The 21,897-nt window shown below is 40.6% G+C and overlaps 1 protein-coding gene and 1 non-coding gene across 4 annotated transcripts in view; both read left to right on the plus strand.

Annotated features, from left to right (window-relative positions):
- Large1 (LARGE xylosyl- and glucuronyltransferase 1) overlaps positions 1 to 21,897 on the plus strand; it is a 569,590-nt gene that overhangs the window by 182,777 nt on the left and 364,916 nt on the right. The gene's annotated exons all lie outside the window — the stretch shown is intronic.
- LOC128104855 (small nucleolar RNA SNORA76) lies at positions 3,000 to 3,134 on the plus strand. The gene has a single exon (XR_008216149.1). It is a non-coding gene; the product is annotated as a small nucleolar RNA SNORA76 (small nucleolar RNA).

Here is a 21,897-nt window from a genome sequence, read left to right on the forward strand (position 1 = left end):
TTCCTGCTCTCCCACTTCTATGTACTCCTTCATTCTCTCCTGGCTGTCCATATGTTCTATTCTATCCTTGGAGACAGTATCATCACAGTAGAAAAGTAATTTTTCTAGGATTGTGCTTCATTCTCTCATTGCACAAGATGGTGAGGGGAATTTTTCCTTAAAGGTCCTACTCAGTGCTGTTTGGAGCTGCATCATTCCTTACACTCCAGACTTCAGCCTGGTGAAGTGTCACTGCCTCACTATAAACCCAGCTCCATCTCAGTGACACAAAAACACCCGAAGGGCCCCTGCCTGGTGACTCCTCTTGAGATATTTTCTTAGCTAAATGTACTGTGGTTCCCTAGTTTCTGTCTTCTCAGCTCTCTCAGCCGTGTTCACTGTTGTTGATCTTTATGGGGGTATTCACCCCTATACTCTCACAGTACTACTAAAATCCCAGTGGTGACATCAGCCCTTGGGTATATGGGTTGCCCGTGGGAGGCAGCTCCATCTGGAAGCTAAGTAGAGCAACATAATCATGTTCTTTTTCTTCCTTCAAACCTGTCTGTATTCCTGCAGGTAGAGAGTGCCAATCAGGATACTTACAAATTGACACTTTTCTAAAGTAGCTTGATATTTTAAGATTCTTATGATTTCAAAGAGCTGGGAGCTGGGTGTGAAATTGGCTAGGAAACTAGCTCAACTGGAGACAGAAAACAGGAGGAAACATATGTGCCTGAATCCTGTGTGCCTGGAAAGTCTTGGCTGTGCCCTGAAGATATAGTTTTGGGCCCTCCACCTGTTAATTCCTGGAGTTCTTCTCAGTCACAAAGAAAGACCATCCTTGGCAAGCCAAAGTTGACTTCTACAAGTTTGATTATATACCACCTGAGTGCTTCTTTTACCCACCTTGGTATTCTTTGGGTTTTCCCATTGAACAACACTTTATGATAATCACTGAGCCAAGTGGGCCATAGCGCAAGTGTGGCCCTGAAAGACATCGCTAATGTCAAGGCAGTGTAGGATAGATGCCTATGTGCTTTTGCCTCTTCTTCCCCTTGTTCTATGCTTGCCATAGCATCATTCAGCTGGCATTGCTCATGTGTACCTCTCCTTGATCAACTATACATGATAGATTTCATACTGGATGATGGGATAGTCACAGTGTTTGGGGGTGCTTTCATTTTGCAATGTGTCCAGAATGTGTATCTTTGGGATCAGGAAGAATCAGTGCTGGTGGCTGCTAGAGAGTAGAAAATGGTACATTTCTAGAGTCTTGCCCATGTTTTTTGGGAAATTTCAACTTTTCTGCAGAGCACCTGGGCCCCTGTATATCCTAACCCCTTGAAGAGCTAGGTCATTCTCCCAAAGCCATAGTCTGCTTTTTCTAGAGTCCACTTAGTGATTCCAAAGGGATTTTGCAAGGATGTGAAGTCACTTACTTAGGAATGTTCTTAGTTTACATAAGGCCAAGACCAACATTTCTCTGTGTCACATGGTAGTGGGGGTGATAGGATACTTGAACCCATGGCTTCTATTCCTTGCCCAAGGTACTTCCCTGGAAAAGAGCCACTTCTGCTAGTTCTCACCTTGAGGCTGCCTCCCCCATATCACAGATGGTGCCCTTCCAGGGAGCCTCCCTCTTCCTCAGGCTGCTGAGAAGGCAGGACCCTCCCTCTTTCTTTTGCTGGTGGGAAGGAGGGACCCTCACTCCTCCTCCAGCTGATGAATAGGCCCCATTTAGCCATAAAGGCAGTATTCTTGTGGCTTGTGCTAGGTGGGAGGCTGAGCCTTGTAAACCATGCTGGCTATAATAGGAAAAGCCCTTGGAGGAAAACTGTAGGCATTTGTATGCAGCCAGTCTGATGGGGTGAAATAAACACAGTCCCGATTAAACTACACATAGCCAGCACATTTCTGGGGAGACAGACCACAGCAGAATGCTGATCTTTCTCAGTCTTTTTTAGACACCTGCTTTCTTACTACTGCCCACCAGGTGGTGTTAACTGTCAGGGGGAGGCCTGTGTTCCGATCTATTTATTGATAGAAGCTGTTTTCATTTGTAATCTGTGGGACTCTTGGAGAATGCCCCTTTTCTCTGAGCTCCAGTTATTTCATCTCTCAACAGAGCCTGTTGATATGTGCATATAGATTTTTAGAGTTACAATAAAGGAATGTAAAATATATCTGACAGAATCCTGCATTTGCCAAGCCTACATCATTGGGCAGGCGCTCTACCTGTCCAGCCATTGTACAATGGTGATGGTTGTCTCTTTAACTTGGATGGATATGATAACATGGATATCATGAAGTATAAGGTCTAGGACCTGGCCTATTGTTGTCTGCAATAAATGAAAGGCACTGTAAAATCATAATAGGATGACAGGAAATCTGAAGAATTGAGCAGAAAATTATATTACTCTGGGCAAGTCACTGTATTCTTTGGGAACTAAGTCACATAGGACTAAGGGGCTATTGCAGAATAGTGAAGAAAGGTACCACAGGGCAGGTAGCAGGGCATTCATTGGAGAAATAAAGTAGGGGTGCTGCAAGTGGCTACCAGGATGTTATTTACTAGTGGTACCTACTTTATCATAGTCTTCAGTAACTTATAACTTGTTATGTATCTACTGAATTGGTGGTATTTATCTGCAAAAATAAGTCCTGCCTCCAGTACAGCTCCTAAAAGGAGGAACGAAGAATTAGAATAGGCCTATGGACATGGTCAAATACAGCACTCTTTAAACAGTTCAAACTGAGCACTGAGCCTTGCACTGTACTGTTAAGTGTGCTTCATATTTTACTGGCACACAGCCCTCTGTGGCTTGGGGAATGTTGGATGCTCAGAAAGTGTCCTTGCTTTTCAGTTGTGTCAAATATTGTTGAGGAACCATAAAGACGGTGATCCATCTTTTGCTTGAGGTCAAGTGACTACCCAGTGTCAAGACATTGGATCTAAGCTCAGCTCTAGAAGGGAAACCCACTGCTCTCTTCAGGCTCCCTGAATTGGTAACAGAAAGGCACTGTCTTGGAACCTCTGTGTGTCTGACCTGTGACCTCAGGGTCTAGAGACAGTGCCAGAGCAGACGCAGCTTGTTCATATCCGGGGCTGCTTGGTGCTACCTTAGTGATTCCTTTAGCCACAAGCGACATTAGGACAAGGGAATAGGTGGTAGTAGTAGGCTACAGAAGTGTGTACATGGGTCAGGGTATACAGGGCAAGTTAGAAGTGCTGAAAAAGCCTTTGTGAATGTAGACTAGGACTGGGTTGGAGGTTGGAGGGTATGTGAGCTACTGGATTATCTCTGTTCTCTCTGATGGGTACTGTCTGATGAATACTACTTGTGCTCAAGGAATCAGACTCAGTCATATGAAGCTCAGATTTCCTGGTAGCTGAGGGAACTTTGAGAAAAGATGATGGTCAAAGTCTATAGGAGGATGGCCATGGAAGTCTAGGTGCAAGGTGAGGACTCAGTAAGTGTTGCTTACCCTTACCCTTTCTAGAGTAGGAGTCGGGTAAGATACTGTTTCTCATCCAGCAGTGCTCTGACTAGTGTTTGAGGGAGAATTTCTAACTTCAAGCACAGTTCCTGACTCTGCACATGAGCTCACCTAGGTCACAGCTCTGCCATGCACAGCTGCATCTTTGGGAATATTAGAGTGGAATTGAGAGGGATGAGATCATCACCTCTTTTTACCAGCTTTTCCCTCTTTCCATAAAACCATTTTAATCTACAAGAAAAGAAACGAGAGTCAATAAAATGGAGAATTAGACACGTGGTAATTCCTGAGATTTAAGAAGTTGAAATGAGGTCAGCACATCCTTAAAGTATATAGGCTGATTTAATTCTGTAGTTTTTTCTATTATCCAATGTCTCTCTGTAGCTGTTGTTCCTTTCTCATTGGCATTGAGAAAATTCAAAGTTAATAGAGCATTATGCAGTCTATTTCTGGGGGGGGGGGGTTTGTTATCCCTTTCTGTTTATTTAGCATATCCTTTAGAGTTCTATTTGATCTTTCTATAACTGCTTGACCTGTAGGATTATGTGGTATACCTGTAATATGCTTTATATTGTAATAAGCAAAAAACTGTTTCATTTTAACAGAGACATATGATGGAGCACTGTTAGTTTTGATTTGTGCAGGTATCCCCATGATGGCCATAACCTCTAGCAAATGAGTGATTACAGAATCAGCTTTTTCAGAACTCAAAGCAGTTGCCCATTGAAATCCTGAATAAGTATCAATGGTATGGTGTACATATTTCAATTTTCCAAATTCTGCAAAGTGAAACATGTCCATCTGCCAGATCTCATTCCTCTGAGTACCCTTTGGGTTACATCCTGCTGGTAATGGTGTTTGATTGTAGAAGGAACAAGTAGGACATTTCTTTACTATTTCTTTGGCTTGTTGCCAGGTTATGGAAAAATCCTTTTTTAAACTTTTACTATTGACATGATGTTTTTTATGACATTCTGAGGCCTCTAGCACATTTCCTATCAATAATTTATCAATCTCATCATTGCCTTGTGCTAGAGGGCCTGGCAGACCAGTATGGGATCGAATGTGAGTTATATATAAAGGATGACTCCTTTTCCTGATTGTATCTTGTAATTGAATAAATAGTGAAGTTAATTCTGAAGCATCAGGGATAAATTCTGCAGTCTCAATATGTAATACTACTCTTTCAGCATACTGAGAGTCAGTTACTATGTTGAGAGGTTCTGAAAAATCCATTAATACCAACAGAATAGCATACAATTCTGATTTTTGAACTGAATTATAAGGACTTTGAACCACATTACTTAAATTTTCTGATTTGTAACCTGCCTTTCCTTGTTTGTTGGCATCTGTATAAAATGTACGAACTCCAGATATGGGATTTTCCCGTACAATTCGAGGCAAGATCCAATCAACTCTCTTTATAAGATCAATTCTATCGCTTTTGGGATATTTGCTGTTAATTTCTCCCAAAAATTTACTGCAAGCTCTTTGCCAAGGTTCACTTTCTGTCCATAATTTTTCATTGTCCTCCTTAGTTAAAGGTATGACAATTTCTGCTGGGTCTGTTCCTGCTAATTGACGAAGTCTCAATTTTCCTTTCCAAATCAAGTCAGAGAATTTTTCCACATAAGTTTTTAATTTTTTATTTGGATTATTTAGTAAAAATATCCATTCCAATATAATATCTTCCCTCTGCATTTTTATTCCTGTAGGAGAATGCCTAGAAGGTAAAATAACCAAAATGCAATCCAGCTTTGGATCAATACGATCCACGTGCCCTTTATGTACTTTCTTTTCTACCAAGGCCAATTCTTTCTCAGCTTCAGGTGATAATTCTCTTGGACTATTTAAGTCCTTATCACCTTCTAAGGTTTTGAACAAATTATTCAGTTCATCATTTTTTACGCCAACAATAGTTCGTAGATGAGAAATATCTCCAAATAATCTTTGAAAGTCATTAAGAGTCTCTAGTCGATATCTCCTAATTTGCACCTTTTGGGGTCTAATTTTTTGTAGCTCTATTTTATATCCTAAATAATTAATAGAATCTCCTCTTTGTATCTTTTCAGGAGCAATTTGTAATCCCCAGCAAGGCAAAATTTTCTTTACTTCTTCAAACATTCTTTCTAAAATATCTGCACTTGAGTCAGCTAGTAACATATCATTCATATCCTGTATATAATATAATATAATATAATATAATATAATATAATATAATATAATCCTATTATAAGTTGACCAGGAGTTCAACATTTGCTTTACATATGGGGAATGCATGCCATAAGATACTATTGCCTCCTTAAACCCTCGTAAATCTAACATTTCAATTGAAGTCCAAATATTTTGTGTATTCACTTGATCAGGTAGTTGCTGTACGGTTACCGGATAAATTAAGGGTGATTGTGTGAAAACAGACTTTCTTTCTGTAACCTTATGTTCCAATCGTGAAACAACTTCACTGTTAATTTCTTCTGTCTGAATTTGAATTTCTCTATAATTCATTTCAACAGGTTTAACAGGTTTTTCTAAAACTTTTATTCTGGCACTTAAATTGACTATCTTTTTAAATAGCAAAATAAGGATAAGAAAAGTAATAAAGTGCCTAATTCGATCAATATTAATCTTCTCATATAGTTGTTCCATTCTCAGACTGCCTAAAATTTCAAACAAAGTCCAATTTTCTTCCAATGTACACATAAAACCCATTTTTTTTATGTGGAAAAAAATTTCTCTTTTAAATAGTTCCCTTTAAAATATCTGATATCTTAATTGAGTTACCAAGTCTGTGTAGAATAGTAGAAATCCAAGGGAACTTCAAAACAGCTACCTATTGTCCGAGGTGTGAATCCAGAGAGAGAGAGAGAGAGAGAGAGAGAGAGAGAGAGAGAGAGAGAGAGAGAGAGAGAGAGAGAGAGAGAGAGAGAGAGAGAGAGAGAGAGAGCACGCAAGAAAGCGTAGCCACAAGTTCTGGCTAAAAGCTTAAATCCAACCACGTGTTCTCACTTGAGTCGGGTCGAGCCTTGGCTCTGGCTTCCTTAAGCTCCAACCATGCGCGTTGGCATTTCATTCAAAAGCTGTATGTAGCTACTGCAATTAGCGGTAGCTACAGCAGGGCAGGCCTGAATTCTTTGTAGCACAGGCTTTAAGCAAGTAGCTCCAGCTGTGGTAATGGCTTGTAGCTACGGTCAGTCCGGCTTGAGACCTAAGCCGAGCTTGACCCGAGCTAGGGAGCCGGGCCGCCTAGATGGGAAACTGGACCCGCTACCATGCCAAGCCAAGTGGTTTTTAATGAATTCTTGCCACGTTGGGCACCACGTTTTAGAAGAATGAAGGCTAAGGAATCTGAAGAACACTGGACAAATGAGACAACCGAAGAAAAAGGACAAATCATCTATCACAGGAAACAGAGTAAAACGGACTATTGGTATATCATCTACAAAATTTTATAAGTCTTCCTAAATTTTTGTTTCTGCTCTTCTCTAAAGACATTTAACACTATTGGTCTTCTTGTAGTCCCAGTTCAATTAAAATTTAAAGCTGACTTTGGAGTTGGAGAATGGCTCTCTCCTTCTTTAAACTCAAGCATGTTGTTAAAAGGAAAATTACTAGTTTTAAATACTTTACATTGGATTCAATTGTTTTATATACATATTACATATTGAAATTGATATTGTTAGAAAATGCTATATGTATATTTCTAATTATACTTATACTGTTCATTTAACAATGTAATGCAATTTTCTGATCCTTGAATGTTATTATTACTGACTATTAGGATGTACAGAAATGAAAGTTAGTAGTTAGACATTATAATAGAACTTGTAGTCATATTAGGTATGTTTTCAAGATTGAGCAGATATATTTTAGATAAGTTATCTTCAAATCCTTCAGAGATCTATAGAATATGGCATTTAAAATATTTTAATAACTTAGAAAATTTTTCTTTTTGTTATGAGTATGAGACATTTTGGCTTCTGGCAGTACCAGTCTACTTCAGAGAGAATATGGGCATTGAAGAAACTGCATATGGAGTTAACTTTCATTGTGGCAAAAGTTAGCCACTGGACAACAAAGTATCCTGAATCGACTGCTGACAACAGGACAAAATGGGCAGACAGGACACGAAACAAAGGACTACTGATTCTTGCCAAAACTATTGTGGTTATGGCTTTATCACAAGCCATCTTCTGAGACCAGAACAATAATGGCACCGTCCCTGTAGTGGCCTTCGCAATCCGGAAAAGCTACAGTGCCTTTTTCTTCGAAGGCAGCTGAACAGGCAGTGGGCCGATGGCTTCTGATGTGCAAAGGAACAGCAGCTGAAACAGTTATTCTTGAAGAGTAACTAAACTCAAACCTCTCAATAGTAGACTGGCATTTAATAGAAGGATATGGAGAAGAACGGGATGCTGAGATGAGCCACACACACACACATACATAGTCAAGAGTAATGGACAGCTGAATTAAAAAATATCAACAATGTCCAGAATTTAAAATCCTGAATCATGACGTGACACTAGTAGAATTCAGGTGTTTCTGGTACATGGACTGCTCTCACCCAATGTGAGGTCGAACTATTGACCTTGTGTATATCCTATTTCACAAATGAGTCTGTCAGATATGCTAAGCCTATAGGCTGAAGATGATGCCCCAACACTGCGGAGAAACCTCAGGTGACTGTCCAGGCAGCTGGCTGTTTCTGTCAACTCTCATTTTTTTTTTTTGGAAGCTGCTTACATGCACTTCCTGTTTTTATTTTTTATTAGGTAATATTATTTCCTTCTTGGGTCTCTGAGGGAGTTGAATATTAGTTAGTTATAGTTGAAGATTAGTTAGTTATAGTTGAAGATTAGTTAGGATAGAAAGTGAATTAGGTACATTTTGGACTTACCAAAATAGGATAGATAATGGAATTATTTTCTTTGAATTTGTCAAATACAAATGGACTAGACATTGTTTAGGTATTTATTATTTGTATATATGGTATATAGTTATTGTACTTTTATATATAGTTTTTATGTTAATTATAACCTTTTTCCTTTTTTCTTTTTATTAAAATACAAAAGGGGAAATATGGTGATATTTTAATTGTACTGAAATGTGATTTTATTTGTATGTTAATAAATAAAGTTGCCTGGGAGTCAGAGCTAATAGCAAGCCAAAGCAGAAGCTGGGCGGTGGTGATGCACGCCTTTAATCCCAGCTCTTGGGAGGCAGAGCTAGGCGGATCTCTGTGTGTTCAAGGATACAACCAGCATGGAGACACACGCCTTTAATCTCAATACTCGCCATAGAAGACCTGGAGGTCTGTACAGACAGGCAGTGACAAGGAGGTCATGTGGTTGGGTTTACAACCAATGAGAAGGCAGAATAGAAAGTCTATAGAAAAGACAGACAGGAAGTAGGTCTCTTACTGAAGAGGACAATAGCAGCAGTGAAAGGTAAGGCTCTTAGCTCTGACCTCTTGGGCTTTCATCTTTGCATTGGCTCTATGTTTCTTATTTAACAAGACCGTTCATCTACACAGCTGTAATATTTTCCATGGGCAATCATGTTGTAGTGTCCCTTGGTCAGGATTCATGAACAGAGCCCAATGCATAAATCCTTCCATCATGGATTTGGCTTGCTTTGTCGTTTTCATTATCTCTCAACATTTCTGAAGATATACCATGATATACATGGATGCATCCCATCCCAGTTGTTACTGTCATACATTACTGAATGCTTTCTGGCTAAAAATAATCAACATTTGATTAGCATCTTGGAGGTTTGAAGTTCAAAATCATCCTTATAGTTAGTGTGTCAGGTCTAGGATGTAGGAAGAGTCCTTTTCCTTGCTGTTCTCAGTTTCAACAACCTGCATTCCTTGCTTTGTGGTCCTTTCTTCTTTTCTCCTTTCTACAAAGCATATCTCTCCAATCTCTTCATCCTCTGCCACAATGCCATGTATGATCACTTGAATCTTCCTCACATACCTCTCTTACATGGACATGTGTTGGGGCCATGAATTCTATTTAGGGATAAATCTCTGGCACTAATCCTACTTTCAGAGTTCCTTTTACCATGTAATATAACATTCACATGGTAGGATTTATCATGCAGATCTCTTTTTTTGGGAGGTGTATTACTAGTAAAACCTAATGAGTATATCAGTCTTGGTACCCACCATTCTCACTGCCTGTCTGACCTTCAGCATCTTCTCTTTGAGGCTCCATTTCCTTGATCTAGCTCTCTTCTGCTCCATTGACCCAGTGGTATCTTTTTTAAATTACTTTTAAAAATTATGTATTTATTCATTTATATATTTAGAGGCAGTGTTTCTCTGAGTAGGCCTGAATGTCCTGGAACTCACTGTGTAGAACTGTCTGGTCCTGCACTTGGAGAGCCACTTGCCTCTGCCTTCCAAGTACTGGGGTTAAAGGCGTATGCTACCACTAGGAGTCTGTGATGCTGCTTTCTTCCTTGTTCATATAACATCTGGAGCCTGCCCCTCAGGAACATGCACTGCACACTGCCTTGTCACTATTGGTTTATTTATCTGCCTGTTTAGACAGAGGTGCATGGCAAGTACTTCTTATCTCTGCCAAAGAGACCCCCTAGCCAAACTTGGCAGGCATATTTCATGGCTTCTCAGAAACATAGGTCCCAGAGCAAGAACACTGCCTCCCTTCATGGAGAAGTCCCAAGAAGCCCTGTGTCCTGATTTCCACGGAGCCTTGGTGGCCTGAAATTGGATATCCTCCTGGGATCTCCATTCCTCTGTGCTTCTGGATTTTGGGGTCCCCATTTTCCTGGCCCTTCAGCTGTCTAATTCCTACTTTGTTCGGCTACAGTAGATTAGCCTAAGTAAAAGTGAATAGACAAGTTCTTATTAACATTTATATTACTGTTCTTTGCTACTTCTTGGTGAGGTTCTACAGACTGGGATGGCTGTAGAAAATGGTCTTTCATCTAAATAATGTCTCTGTTAGTGGCTGGATTCTGACTTTTTGCTGGGCTATAGAAAAGAAGAGGTGTGTGGTACTTCCAAACCTAGGATGGAATAGAGGCACCAAGGTGAGACCAGAAACTGCATGTTAGATGCATTGCACTCATGCCCAGTGCACACTGAATTGTCTGCTCCGATGCCAGGCTGTGGTGTAGAGAATTAATATCCAGTACTTAGTGTATATGAAGTGCCACACACCTTCCATTAGCTGTAGTTTTTCTTCTCTCTTTCTCTGTCTCTCCTCTTTGTTTTTGAGACAAGGTCTTATATAGTTTAGGCTTACCTAAACTATATAACTTTGTTTTTGAGACAAGGTCTTATATAGTTTAGGCCTGCTGCCTTCATCTCCAGAGTTCTAGGATTACAGACTTGCCCTGCTAAGCCTGGTTTATGCAGTATTGGGGATCAAACACAGGGCCTTCTGCATGCTAGATAAGCACTCTATCAGTTGAGCTACTTTATTAGCCTATATTTCTTTCATTTCAGAAAATAACCATTTTTATATGCATATTGATTTATTTATATTTTCTTTTTTAAGTTTATTTTTTAAACTTTTCTATATTTGGTCTTGTTATTTCTCTATCCCTAATTCCTTCCCCCTGCCAGATCTCTGTCCCTATGGACCCCATTTCATAGTCTTTCTCTCCTTTAAAAGCCAAAACCAAAAAGAGTGCATGTGCATGTGCATGTACATACATACACATACACACACATACCCCAAGAAAGAAAGGAAGAAAGAAAGAAAGAAAGAAAGAAAGAAAGAAAGAAAGAAAGAAAGAAAGAAGGAAAGAAGGAAAGAAGGAAAGAAAAGGGAGGAAGGAAAGAAGGAAAGAAGAAAGGAAGGAAGGGGAAAACAATTTTTTTTAATGGAGCCTGTTTTGGCCAACGATTAGAAAAGGAGGCAGAGAGTTGATCTAACATGCTTTCTAGGAAGTGGCACATAAGTGATTCAAAGATCTGCAGGTGAGCTGAGGACAGTAAGGGTGCCCATGGCAGAAGGATAATGAAAACAAAAGCAGGAAACTGTGAAGATAATTACTTTGTTCAAGGCAGATACTGTAAAATTATAAGCTGATTATCTGGCCTTGGATTCCTCCTAAGGTTGTAGAAAAACCTGACAAGGATCAAGATGCATGGAAAGGTGTGGGAGGCTGTAGTTTGAGAATGTATTTCCACCTTAGTCTACAGCTAAGCATATGGAGACTGGGAGGAAGACCTGAATGGTCATCAGTGTTTCCTAAGCTGGGAAGGGCATTGATGTAGACTTGAGGCCTATCAAAATGCAGACTGATTACTAAAGAGACCTGTTTTTCAGATTAGTTCTGGGGATGCTGATGCTCTCAATGCATGAATTACACCTGGTAGCATGAGAAAATAGAAGGAATACAGGTGCTGTGGGAGAATGGTACATTTATGTTAAGTGGTTCAGTGGGTATGTAGTAGCATTCTGGAGAATGGCAGTAAGTGGAAGGCAAAAGGAGAAATTGATGTATGATCTGTTTGGTGAACTAGAAGAAAAACTTGATTCTTCAGGTGGAAAGAGTTGAAGTTACAGTGATCTGTTACAGCAGGATACATCAACATATGACAACAGCTGTCTAGTATCCCTGGCTTGAGCCATAGGGATGTTTATCTACTGTTTATCAAGAGGTTGGCCATGTAGGTAGTGTGCTGGTTTAATGGTGTCAGAGGTTCCAAAATCCTGTATTTGTTTCATGATCCTTGATCTAGGCTTAGGCTCTATAGTGTCCAAGGTGGTCTTAAATATCTTTGTCCCTGTAGTAGACCATGAGCCAATAAATAAGCAGGGAGAAGAACAAAATGGGTTTAGTAGGCAAATAGCTTTTAGTGGCCTTTCTGAGCCTGAGCAATGCTGTCTTTGCTTTTCTGAATTTAAGCAGGGATTGGTCTTAAGCAGAGGGATAGAATATTCATAGGGTGGCACTTCTTGCTGTACTTAGAATCGAGGTGAGACCTTAGCACAAGGAAGGCCTGTGGAGCTAATCAGGTCTAAAGGGTAGATGTGATTCTGGGCCACTGTGCTCATCGATCTTGAAATCTGCTCTGTCCTTTGCATTTGCCAGATCATTAGTGTGAATGTCTAATTTATTCTCCTGCAAGATTCAGCTCCAGTGTCCTTTCCACCAAAAGTCTTGAATCAATTCAGCCCTCCAACTCCTGGATAGAATAGGGTTTTGGCATCTTATGTCTGTTCCATTTGCATTTTTTTCAAACACTCTTTTTCATGTGTTTGATCCTGAAGTACCTAGTACTACATGTATTCCCAGCACATGCTATACTAGTTGAACCTCAGTTCATATTGTATGAAGCTTGGTGGCAGGATGGAGCATGCATGGTCCAGAGGTTTATACTAGAGCAGTACTCCTCATCCTCTGATCACAAGATCTTCTATGATCACAGCATTTTTGCCTACAGCTTTTGAATTATCTGGCCTTGGATAAAACCAAGAGTATGCATGTCTCATAAGCTCTAGGTATTGCTAGTTTCCTAAGACAACCCTTAGTGATCATCTATCCCTCAGGGGAACACGTGCTGTGATGAAAATAGACCTGGGAATCAAATACAGAAGGATAAATTAAAAGAGAATTATTTGTGGTCAAAGTGATTAGAGTCTTGTTTTGAGTGTTTTTACAAACCAATCCCTATTCTCCTTATTTTCGATGCCACTGACTATATGATGTACTGTCTGTCATTTGTGTACAGCTAAGAAAAGAAAAAAAAAAAGACTTTTCAATAAACTACATAACAATGTTATCTTGTTCCCTCAAATCTTTCTCTTTTGCTTGTGAAAGAGCCCTTTTAGAGTTATTTAGATGCCTTTTTTTTTATCATGTTCACATGAAAGGTAAATAAAGGCAAATATGCAGATTCATAAATTCCTGAAGATTCTTTCTTCACTCAGTCTCACACTTTGGCATCCATTTGACTAGTATTCACTGTGTCTGTGCTTCTTTCCCTCCTCCTGTCTTAGAATCACTGTCAGGGGGTGCCATGACTCAGAGCAGTCCTGCAAAGGATGAGCTGAGGCCTGGTTCACTTCATTCCTCCTGGCTTGTCTTTCAGGGATACTGCTGGCTACATCTGATTCTGCACCACATCTCACCCTTTAACAGTAGCATCTAGATCTTAGCAGTTAGAGGAGTGGGCAACAAGATTGCCATAGAGGCCATGTTGACTGTCAACTTGACAGGACTGAGAATCATCAGGGAAAGAAGCTTCTGGACATACCTATCGGCTGAGGTGGGAAGACCCATCCTAATGACCCAATTTAACAAAAAGAAGGAAAGGAAAAATGAGCATCAGTATCCATTTCTCTCTCTCCTTTCTGACTGCAGATGCTATGTGACTAGCTGTCTCCAGTGCCAGCCACCATAGCTTCTATGCCACAATGGATTATACTCTTCAACTATGAGGGAAAGGAAAAGTCATGCTTTCTTACATTGCTTCTGTCTGATATTTTGTCCAAGTACTGAGACAAGTAACTTGTGCAGACTCTTGTGCCAACTGTGAAAATCTATGCATGTGATAGTGGTGCCAGCCATGACCCCATGGTGGTGTGGCTTCTGACCATCAGTAGATGCTTCTTAATTCCAGTTATTTTAGAATATGAGATGTTTTAGTCAGGAAGAAAAAAAAAACTAATGTCAACATATGACAGACATGTTTGCCTTGGTATGGGTTCTCAGATAATATTTGCCATAGGTGTCCATCTAAATAGGAAGATTAGTTTTCAACTGGAGCCTCAGACCTGTGTTAAACAAGCATGTAGGTCGAGAGCTTCTCTCCAGCTCCTACCAAGCCCGGGCAGTCCCACAGCCCACTGATAAAATAAACACACAGACTCTTATATTATTTAAACTGTTTGGACTAATGGCTTAGGCTTCTAGCTATCTAGTTCTTACATATTAAATTAACCCATTTCTATTACTCTATAAGTTGTCACATGGCTTATGGTTTACCGGTATCTTTACATGTTGCTTGTCATGGCGGCGGCTGGCAGCGTCTCTCTGCCTCAGCCTTCCACTTCCCAGAATTCTCCTTTCTCCTTGTCCTGTCTATACTTCCTGCCTGGCTACTGGCCAATCAGTGTTTTATTTATTAACCAATCAGAGCAACACATTTAACATACAGAACATCCCACAGCACAAGCAGATAAGCATTCATATAAATGGGTTTAAAATACTGAATCAGTTAAGTGTTGTGAGAAAAAAGTAATTTCTTTTTGCAAGACTGTAGGAAGAGCTTTTTGAGCAATCCTGAGTGAAATTAGGGTATTTACAGTACAAATATTTTGGTTCAGGTTGTAGCTCAGTTGGTAGTGTGCTTGCTTACCATACACATAAGTTTGATCCCCAATGCTGCACATACTGGACATAGTGTAATATATATATTACATGTACATGCATGCTTGTAATCCTAGCACTCTGGATAATCAGAAGTTCAAGGCCATCATTGGCTACATAATGAGTTTGTAGCCAGTCTGAGCAACATGAAATATTATGAGCATGCAGACTCTATTAATGGCATATTGGTGATACAGAGGTCCTCTTTGGCAAGAGGATGTTTATGTTGTTTGAGGAGCAGCAAGAAGACTATTGGCTTAGATGAGTGAAAGTTCAATAAAGATTTGATCAGTGACCCAGGCTGGGATCTGGCCAGCTAGTGGTTCTAGATCTTTCAGTTCCAATTTGAGGGTTTGCCCATATGCAGGTGACCATGAGCATTCACTGCAGATGACACCCTCACCCCCATTTACTGGAGTGAGTTTATTCTTTCCAGATAAAAATGTCTTACCTGACTGTTCCAGAGATAGTCCACAGCAGACAGATATGCCCATTCCTGTCTGTCATGTCATCCCAGAAGGGCCTACAATGTCCTCTTTTCTCAGAAGGACCTACAGCATTCCTTCTCTGAGTAGCAGTTCAACCTAGAGAGAAAGAAGCGCACTAGTAGATGGGCATAGAAGGCAAACCTTTCCTTCTATGAGTGTGTTCTCAAAATAGAGCATGGGCTTTCAACTCATCCTTCTTTGAAGAGCACAGCAGATTGGGGAGGCGGGGGTGGGGGGACTCTGACAGCACACTGCAGTAGAAGAACAGAGACCTGGGTTTTGATCTCTGGTCTGCCAGTAATTAGCCAAGGTACTGTGCCCATCAGAGTTTACTCTAACAAGAAAATGTAGGAGTTTGAGCAGAAATGGCTTTATTATTATCCACAGGTCCATTCTGTACAGAATTCAGGGCAGACTCTGAGCTAAGATGCAATGTACAGGGCTTAGTTCCACAGAATCTGGCAAGCTGGGAGACTAGTAAAGAAGCCATTACCAAGGATATTTGTTTCAGCAGAGTGGTACCTTAGCATTTGAAAATTGCGAAGGTTGATACGGGCTAGATGTAACTCTACCTTCTTCAGAAAGGATGACCTGACCATTCTGTGCTTCACTGCAGTGGTAATTTTGAGAGTGGGCTCTACTACCAGACCTCCACATTCACCTCTCAGATTTCATCAGTGTATCGGGCTGCTAGCAACTAAGGTGTACCATAGGAGCCCAAGACATACAGGAGTTTGGAATGACATGGCTCTCTCAAGTATGCAACAGAATTGTTTGAGGTAGTCCTGTTTAAATGGAGAGGGTGTTGTCATGTTGTGGAAGCTTTACATACTGTGGAGTTTGTGAAATTGGTCATTTGTAATAAAAGACTAAGAGCAATGACTCAGAAAGGTATACAGTGAAATATAATAAACAACAGCAAAACAAGATTAGTGGAGGTGGAATTCTAAAAAAATTTGTTCAGATGCAGCAGAAGTCGGGAAAATTTGGTGAGATGCCACTACTAAGCCACCAAAATGTCTATATGAAGGGAAAAAAAAATCAAACAAACAAAAACAGAACATGCCAAATGTCAGCAAAGATGCGGAGTGCCTAAGAGGCTAGTGCATCATGGTGGGAATCTAAAATGTCCCACCTCCTTAGAAAGAATGCTCTGGTGCAGGCAGGGCTGGGGAATGGGGTTCTCTCATGAAGCTAAGTGAGCACTCACTCGTCCCTTAAGTTGCAGTAGTAACTATTTGGAGAAACAGGTTTTGTTATATATCCTGAAGGCGTATCCCACTCTGAGCCTTGTAAAGAAGTAGACCTTAATAAATGTCCAGTACCTTGGAAAACTAACCACAGAGTACAACCTTAGGGTTCCCAACAGCTGGAGCTATGGTCTAGAAGAACTGACCCATTAGCAGGTTAAGTTGGACTGGTGGTTGCTTCTGGGAGCTGGAGTCAGTGGACAGGTATAGGTTGGAAAGGTACTTGAGAATGCTGTCATCACCCAGAATGTTCTATATCTTGGGCAGAATAGGGTGTGTCTGTCAAAACTTCAACAATGATTTGCACTTTTTTTTTTGGTCATTAGTCTTTGCTTCAAAAGAAGAAGAAAACAAACACACTCATAATAGCTATTGAACCCTATTCAGTATTCACATACTGAGAGACACGAGGACTAAGGTCTGGTTACCATCTTATCCTACCATTGAGGAGGGGCCATATAATGGTCTTTGTAAAATTCCTTCTACTTTAGTGTGGGTTTGAAATTTTCCCTAATATTAGGTACTATTTCTTTTAAAGAGTAAGAGAATTGCTCTCCTCCATATCAGGTGATACTGGTTGTTAAAGAACTACCTAAGTCACTTATCTGTGCTGTTTCAGATGCCCTGACACCATTCTGCAGAAGATGTCACTGGAGGCAAGCATGAAAATATAGTGAGGACCTTGCAGTGTAATAGGGATCTTTATACTTGACATCAGGCAGCCAGAGTCTGATGAAGGTTCCACTTGTTTGAAAACTCTAGCTACTCCATGTATGTGGAATCACATATCTTTCCTTCTGTGTCTATCTTTTTATTAGCACTGTGTCTCCAGAGAGTCACCTATGTTCCAGTCTGTGCCAGAGTTTCCTTAGTCTTAGAGTGTAGGTGATATTCCACCTATATGTGGGTGTTGTTTTGCAAATGGAAATTGGAGTTGTCCCATTTTTAACCACTGTGACTATTACTGTTGCCTTCCTTTTTTCAGTACCTGAATTTCATGAAATGTTCATATCTCAATTTACACATATTTGGATGACATTGATATAAGGAGGCCTTAAATTTCCTTGCAAAAATGAAAGCACTGGTCTCACTAAGATGCTCACTGCAGTGAGTTTGGGGTCTCAGGCAGAGGCAGCAAGCTCAATTAATACAACATCGAATTCACACAGAGGTGTTCAAGAAGTGAGTGAGGGTCTGTGCTGGCTAGTTTTATGTCAACTTGACATAAGCTAGAACCATTTGTAAAGAGAGAACTTCAATCGAAAAACAACAACAAAAAACCACCCTCACCAGATTGGCCTATGACAAGCCTATGAGGGCATTTTCTTGATTGATGATTGATATGGTAGTGCCCAGCTCACTATGGACTGTGTCACCCCTGGGCAGGTCATCCTGAGTTCTGCTATAACAAAACAGGCTGAGCAAGCCATGTGGAGTAAGCATTCTTCCATGGCCCCTGCTTCACTTCCTACCTCTAGGTTCCTGCCTTGAATTCCTGGCCCTGACTTCCCCAGATATTGGACTACAAGCTATAAACTGAAATAAATCCTGAATTATTTTTAGTCGTCGTATTTTATCACAGCATTAGAAAGCCTATCTAAGATAGGACCCAAGAATTTGATGGTTTTGAGAATGGTTTGTCTCTTAGGTTTGCAGCAGCTGTTGGGCCACAGCCATGCGAATAGCTTTGTGTTTCAGGTGCCTTACTTCAAAAATTTCACAAACTAAGGAAAAAATGTTATTTACATACAAGTATTGTCTAGTGTGTTTCTCTTTTATTTTTAGAAACTGATGGCAGGGAGAGTTGGCTTCATGTTAGAATTATTTTGCACAAAATGTTTATTTTCATAAACAAATATTGAAATGACAGTACTGATATTTGTTGAGGTGCATTTATGGGGGCTATAATGCTCTTATATTTGAAGAGAAGAGGAATATGAAATATGGGTACAGAGGGAGAGGACTGCCGCCTGGAATCCTTCAACAACGGACTATAGTTAAGAATTATAGCCCTGGTGGTGATATTACATGCTTTTAATCCCAGCACTCAAGAGGCAGAGGCAGATGGATCTCTGTGAGTTTCAGGCCAGCCTGGTCTACAGAGCCATTTCCAGGACATCCAGGGCTATACATAGAAACCCTGTCTTGAAAAACCAAAAAGAAAAAAAAAAAACCCACGAAACTATAAGATGAATGAATTATAATATGAAAAAAATAAACCCTTTCTTCCTCTAAATTTCTTTTAGCCAGGGTATTTGTCACAACATCAGAATGAAACAAGATACCCTGAATCCCCTGGCCTATGGATTTTCCTAGTTCCTAAGGGATCATTATATAGGCATTGTCAAAGAACCATTCCTAGACAGTAGGAGGAGGACAATTGCTAAAAGCAGACATGTCCTTTGTAAGTGCCTATTGGAATGAGCTTTGATGGGCCTGGGCACACTGGGCAACTTAGAAGAGATGAGTGGTGCTTGGCAAATGTGTGTCTATCTGTACACAGAGCTGGGTATACGTGACCAGAGAGGCGCATATTTCAGATGTGAGTTGAAATGTCTAATGACCTGTGCCAAAACAAATTCTAGTCTTGGACTCAAAAGATTTCCCACTGTACTACCAATATTTGCTGTTGAGAAGTGAGCCTACAGGCAACACCATGTCCAATACCAACCATGCACTTTCTCCCCAGGATTTATGTCATAGGCATGGTTTGTCCCATTACAGCAACAACAAATCTATTTTTTTTTTTTTTTTGTTTTTTTCGAGACAGGGTTTCTCTGTGTAGCTTTGCGCCTTTCCTGGAACTCACTTGGTAGCCCAGGCTGGCCTCGAACTCACAGAGATCCGCCTGGCTCTGCCTCCCGAATGCTGGGATTAAAGGCGTGCGCCACCACCGCCCGACACAAATCTGTTTTTAACTCTTCCTTCCATTCATCTTTTAGAAAAGGGTAGAACTGATCCTTCTGAGTGACAAACCTCTTTCTTCCTCCTTCCAAATTTCAGTGAGATTAATATTTACCAGTTGTGCTATCTCCACATTGTCCTGAATCATGTGTCTGTGTTTAGAAGGCAGCTGTATAGAGGTGCATGGCATTTCTATGGTTTACTTCTTTGTATGTGGTGCATGTGTAGGAATGAGGGTGTATGTGTTCCACAGCACATACGTTTAAGTCAGAGGACCACCTCTGGTATTAGTCCTCCCCTTCACTTTATTTGAGACAGGGTCTTTCTTGTTTGCAGCTGTGATCTCCAGGATAGGCAGTTGGAACTTCTATGGGTTTTCCTGTCTCTACCTCTCATCTCATCATTGGAGCTCTGGGATTACAGATGCATACTACTATATCAGGCTTCAAGTAGGTTCTGGGTATTCAAATACAGCTCCTATAATTTCATGGCAAGTGCTTTACCCACTGAGCCATATTTTCAGCTTTCTATATTATTTTCTTTCTCTGCCCTGCATGGCATATTGTTCTTCTCAGGTCTCAGAATAATTCTATATACTTCCCAAGATTGTCCTGTCTATCTGGACCCTTCTGAGGTGAAGTTTTGATGTGTCTGTCTCGATGACTGTTCTGCAGCTTCTGGAACTGGGAGAAGATGGAAGCTTATTGAGGTTCCAATACAAGGTTCACAAGTGCTCAGGAAGTGTTGTTCTTAGTCTGGAAGAGTTCAGAGAGAGTAGGATGGGTGGTGATTACTAAGTGCTATGAGGAATAAAAAATTGGGAAGGGATTGGGAAAAGTGGCCTTGTGGGGCTTCTAGTGCTGTTGTCCCTGACTGGAGGGACTCATGTACTAGGCAGAAATAAGAGCGGCTTTCACCTTAGGAATCTTAATCACAAAGACTTCATGGCCATTCTCTTTCTCTTTTTTTTCTCTTCTGTGGTTTGTTTGACTTTTCATTAACTCTGGTCTCACTCACCATATGGAGAGCTCCTCTCTGCCTGTCCTTCTGTCTTATCCCTAATTTCCTCTCTTCCTAATCTATGATCTCTGGCAATAGACACATGCAGCATGTGTCTGGGCCACCATCTTCAGGGTTTACCTGGGGATGTGGATGCTGATTAGGCTTGATAGGTAGACTGAGAGCGATGGTGATTAAAATCTTCATTGCCCTCAGCATCCCTGTATTTACTGACAAATGCTCTGACAGTCTGAGGTGGGGCTTTAGTGCACCTGCTGTTTTCTTGACACCTTTCCAGAGTGACCTGCAGACACATACACCTATCATGTTAGAAGTGATAGTCCCCAGTGTTTACTGAGCATCATGTGTAATAGTTCTGAAATGTGCAGTGCAATGAATGCACATTATAAGGGCTTAAAACCCTAGACATTCTCTCGTTTTTCTGCCTTATCATTATTCTTCTGTGGTGGTTTGAATGAGACTGGCACCCATATGCTCAATATTTAAATCCTTGGTCCCCAGTAAGTGATACTATTTGGAAATGATTAGGAGATGTGACCTTATTGGAGCAGGTATGTCACTGGGGGTTTCAAAAGACAAGCACCATTCTCAGTGTTTTCTCTGACTCCTGCTTATTGCTCTCTCAGAATCTTTCATCTCTTGCTCATCTCTCATCTCAGCCACTTATTGCTATGCTTTTGATTTGCCATTGTAGACTCTAACCCTCTGGAAGCATGAGCATGACTAAACTCTTCCAAGTTTCTTTGATCATGGTTTCTTATCACAGCAATAAAAACCCTAAGACAACTTCTGTTTTTTCCTCCTTTGGAAGATTTCACACAGTTCCCATTCTTTTCCTTGTTTCCCCTTTCCCTATGCTTTGTTGTCCCCAGTATATTAATATATCCCCTCTCTCTGGAATCCAGTTCCTTTTTTATTTTACTTTTTCATACCTAACACAAATCCCTTCACTTCATTTCATACCTGGTTCCCCCTTTTCTCAATCTCCTCCTCTACCCCTCTTCTTCTTCCACTTTCTCTTCCCATTCTTACACCTCTCTCTTGTCCTCCTACTCCACTTCCTCCTCCTTTTGCTCCTTGTCTGTCCCATTTCTTTTTTTATTTTATTTGACTTGGTACTCTGAAAAGTCCCTAGGTCTCCCTCATGGATGAATACAACCTTCTGGTACATTGTCAGAGGGCCTCCAATACCCAGTTTGAACACAGTCAATAAGCTGCAATCCCTCTGCACTCCTTAGAGTGTGATCTGAAGTTCTGCCACCTGCAGGACATGTGCTACCAATGGAGCAAACAAGTGGCACATGTCTAGTGCTGAGAAATTAACCATTCCAAATTCTGAAAAGTTACACAGTTATATTTCAGCACCCTGAATAACTTATCTGGACACGCACATGCAGTCA

The sequence above is a fragment of the Peromyscus californicus genome, unplaced genomic scaffold, assembly GCF_007827085.1.
Source record: "Peromyscus californicus insignis strain IS unplaced genomic scaffold, ASM782708v3 Scaffold_8__1_contigs__length_139910024, whole genome shotgun sequence".
Taxonomy (NCBI): Eukaryota; Metazoa; Chordata; class Mammalia; order Rodentia; family Cricetidae; genus Peromyscus; species Peromyscus californicus.